The following is a 4,675-nucleotide window of genomic DNA, read 5'->3' on the forward strand; positions in this document are numbered from 1 at the left end:
GCTGTTATCCAGGGAGGTGCGCCCCTGCCATATAAACACGCAACGCGTCCCTCCAACAAGGTAAGACGCTTCCCGCATATCGCACATGGTAATCAGAGCCCTTCCTCTCTCCATCTAGCTATCCTGATTCCATCTAGTGCCATAGCCATGTCTTCATCCGGCGCCTTCCAACCTAGCCTCAATGGCCAGGTCACCGAGAAGCTCAACCGCATGAATTACGTGCTCTGGCGCACGCAGGTCACACCCCACCTGTGGGGCGCCGGTGTCTTCGGCTACGTCGACGGCACCTCGCCGGAACCGGCCAGACTCCACGTCACCAAGGACAAAGACGGCAAGGAGACTTCTGAGCCCAACCCTCTCCACCCACTTTGGGTCAAGGAGGACCAACAGGTGCTCGGCTATTTGCTGAGTACGCTGTCCAGGGAGGTCTTGGTCGCGGTCACCGCGATCACCACGGCGCGTGAACTTTGGTTGGCTTTGGCGGGCATGTTCTCGTCCCAATCCCTCAGCCGCGTCAACAACATCCGGACTGCGCTCATCAATGCGCAGAAGGGCAACCAGTCCGTTGCCTCCTACTTCGCCTCCCTCCGCGGCCTCGCTGATGAGCTCGCCGCCGCCGGCAAACCCATCCAAGACGACGAGTTGATCTCGTACATCCTCCATGGGCTGGACGTCGACTACCAGCCGCTCGTCTCCGCTCTCGATGCCCGCGTCACGGCTGTCACCCTCGATGAGCTCTATGCCATGCTGAGCAACTTCGATCAGCGCATGGCCCAATTTCATGGCTCCTCCGGCGGCTACAAGTCCTCGGCCAACACCGCATCTCGCGGTCGTGGTCGCGGTCGTGGCTCTCCCCGCATCAAAGGGTGGCCTGGCGGCTCCATCAATGGTGGTGGCTCCTCCAACTCCCGCGGCGGCCGCTCCCCCAACTCCAAACCTCGCCGTGGCGGCAGCTCCGCCAGGTCCTGTCTAGATGCCCCTCGCTGCCAGATCTGTGGCAAGCTTGGGCACACGGCCAAAGACTGCTGGTACCGCTACGATGAAGATGACTACGACTCCCAAGACAAGGACAAAGTTGCTGCAGCTGCGGAAGGCTCCTACAGCGTCGACAAAAATTGGTATGTCGACAGCGGGGCCACTGACCACATCACCAGCGAGCTCGAGAAGGTGACCACACGGGAGAAATACCGCGGCAAGGACCAGATCCACACGGCCAATGGTGCAGGTATGAGGATTCGTCACGTTGGTCATACGGTTATTAAAACTCCCCATCGTAACCTTCATCTAAATAAAATCTTGCATGTCCCTAGTGCTAGTATGAATCTTCTCTCCGTTCATAGAATTGCCATTGATAATCATGTCTTTCTCGAGTTTCATCCTTCTTTCTTTTTGATCAAGGATCAGGCAACGAAGAAAGTGCTTTATCAGGGTAGATGGGTTCGAGGGCTCTACCCATTGCTTCCGGAGTGTCAAAGATTCAATAAACGAGCCTACGGTGTTGCCAAGCCTTCGTCAACCCAATGGCACGATCGATTAGGCCACGCCTCTTTTTCTTTAGTTGAAAGATTGCTTAGGAAAAATAAGCTCCCGTTTGTTGGTGAGCGCAATATTGAAACAGTTTGTGATTCATGTCAACGTGCTAAGAGTCATCAGTTACCCTATCCTTTATCAACTAGTGTGTCTACAAAACCATCGCAATTAATCTTTTCTGATGTTTGGGGTCCTGCCCCTAGCTCTGTTGGTCGACACACTTACTATGTGAGCTTTATAGATGACTACAGCAAATATTCCTGGATCTATCTTCTTAAGAAACGATCCGACGTTTTTCAAGTCTTTCAAAACTTTCAAGCTCTCATTGAGCGCAAGTTTGACAGCAAGATTATTGTTGTTCAATCAGACTGGGGGGGAGAGTACGAAAAGTTGAACTCTTTCTTCCAAAATCTTGGTATTTCTCACCATGTATCATGCCCTCATACTCACCAACAAAACGGCTCTGCAGAACGTAAACACCGACACATTGTTGAGGTAGGACTAGCCCTCTTAGCCGGCGCCTCCATGCCCCTCAAGTTTTGGGATGAGGCTTTCCTCACGGCTGTCCACATCATCAACATGCTTCCTACTCGTGTTATCAATAATGAAACTCCAGTAGAGAGGCTTCTTCATGTCAAACCTGACTACAAGTCACTTCGTGTGTTTGGCTGTGCGTGTTGGCCCAATCTTCGTCCCTACAATAATCGTAAGCTCATGTGCCGCTCAAAGCAATGTGCGTTTCTTGGCTATAGTCCACTTCATAAAGGTGTCAAGTGCCTTGACATCTCCACCGGCCGTGTCTATATCTCTAGAGATGTGGTTTTTGATGAAACCAAATTTCCTTTTGCTGATCTTCATCCTAATGCCGGCGCTAGACTCCATCAAGAAATACTTCTTTTGCCACCTCATCTATCCGGCCTTGATCACGGGGGAGAAAATAATCGTGATGATCCAATGATGACTAACCCTCCTAACCATGCACATGAGCTTTGTGATGATGCAGGAGAAAACGGATGAGAAAATAGAGAAGAAAATGATGCACAAATTACTCCCCAAGTGCCATATTTCATGTGTCACGATGGGGGGAGCAAATCTGCCTCGGAGTGCGCTGGATCCGCCTCGGGATCTGCGCGCGCTGACGCACCAGAACCGACAGCGGGTCCGCCCGCCCGTGCGACCGGCAGCGACTCCGCGGGTGCCACGCGCCCGTTCGCAGCTGGAGCTGACCCCGCGCCTGCCCCGCACCACTCAGCAACCGACAACTGGCAGCATCCGGGTGGTCGAAGCGGCGCGCGCTTTCCGGACGTATCGTGCTGCTACAAGCGGCGTGTTGAGGCGCGGCTGACAGGCGTTGAATTCGGTGCAGATTCGCGCGGGCCCGCGCAATCGCGTGCGCCTGACAAGCAGGTTGGGAGGCCGGGATCTTCTGCGACGCATACAACACCTGGTTCATGAGCCGAAGCCACAGAAGATCCGGGGCGAGCACAGAGGATTTGAGTACAGACTTTGCTCTTAAGGATCTTGGAGATCTTCATTATTTCCTAGGCATTGAAGTGAAGAAACATGATGATGAACTTCATCTCTCTCAGGAAAAATATGCCACTGATTTGGTAAAAAAGGCTGGCTTGCAAGGTTGTAAACCCTCACCCACTCCTTTGTCAAGTTCTGAAAAACTGTCTCTTACAGAAGGTACACCTCTTAGCAAAGAGGACAACACTAAATATAGGAGCTTAGTTGGTGCATTACAGTACTTAACTTTGACACGACCTGATATCTCGTTTGCTGTCAACAAAGTATGCCAGTTTCTTCATGCACCCACCACTGTTCACTGGACTGCTGCTAAACGTATAGTTCGATATGTCAAAAATACTTTGAGCATTGGTCTCAATTTCAGCAAGTCACCATCTACCTTGGTTAGTGCCTTCTCTGATTCTGACTGGGCAGGCTGCCTGGATGATAGGCGTTCCACTGGTGGATTTGCAGTGTTTTTTGGTCCCAACTTGATCTCATGGAGTGCAAGGAAACAGGCAACGGTGTCTAGATCTAGTACAGAGGCAGAATATAAAGCATTGGCAAATGCAACAGCAGAAATTATATGGGTTCAATCTATTCTGAAGGAACTTGGTGTGAAAAATACCAAAGCTCCATGTTTGTGGTGCGATAAACTTGGTGCTACCTATCTGTCTGCCAATCCCGTGTTTCATGCCAGAACAAAACATATAGAGATAGATTTCCATTTTGTCAGAGAAAGAGTTGCTAACAAGCAACTTGACATTCGGTTTGTTCACTCTAAAGATCAAGTTGCCGATGGATTCACCAAGGCTTTGCCCACATGGAGTTTTGAAGATTTCAAGCATAATATCAACTTGATGAAGTTGTGATTACGGGAGGGTGTTAAACGTAGCATTGTAGAGATAGACTAGGTATAGATGTTTAAATGGTTTCGGTGGATATAACCGAATCCTTCCTCTCTCTTATCCCTTCTTCTCCAAGCAATGTAATCTTAACAAACTCTTGTATGCGATGTTATCCAGGGAGGTGCGCCCCTGCCATATAAACACGCAACGCGTCCCTCCAACGAGGTAAGACGCTTCCCGCATATCGCACATGATAATTAGAGCCCTTCCTCTCTCCATCTAGCGATCCTGATTCCATCTAGTGCCATAGCCATGTCTTCATCCGGCGCCTTCCAACCTAGCCTCAATGGCCAGGTCAACGAGAAGCTCAACCGCACGAATTACGTGCTCTGGCGCACGCAGGTCACACCCCACCTGCGGGGCGCCGGTGTCTTCGGCTACGTCGACGGCACCTCGCCGGAACCGGCAGACTCCACGTCACCAAGGACAAAGACGGCAAGGAGACTTCTGAGCCTAACCCTCTCCACCCACTTTGGGTCAAGGAGGACCAACAGGTGCTCGGCTATTTGCTGAGTACGCTGTCCAGGGAGGTCTTGGTCGCGGTCACCGCGATCACCACGGCGCGTGAACTTTGGTTGGCTTTGGCGGGCATGTTCTCGTCCCAATCCCTCAGCCGCGTCAACAACATCCAGACTGCGCTCATCAATGCGCAGAAGGGCAACCAGTCCGTTGCCCCCTACTTCGCCTCCCTCCGCAGCCTCGCTGATGAGCTCGCCGCCGCCAGCAAA

At 51.7% G+C, this 4,675-nt stretch overlaps 1 pseudogene; it reads left to right on the forward strand.

Annotated features, from left to right (window-relative positions):
• Window positions 1-624: 624 nt before the first annotated feature.
• On the forward strand, window positions 625-763 carry LOC123132810 (uncharacterized; annotated as a pseudogene).
• Window positions 764-4,675: the final 3,912 nt, after the last annotated feature.

This window comes from Triticum aestivum, chromosome 6A (assembly GCF_018294505.1).
Source record: "Triticum aestivum cultivar Chinese Spring chromosome 6A, IWGSC CS RefSeq v2.1, whole genome shotgun sequence".
In the NCBI taxonomy this organism is placed as follows: Eukaryota; Viridiplantae; Streptophyta; class Magnoliopsida; order Poales; family Poaceae; genus Triticum; species Triticum aestivum.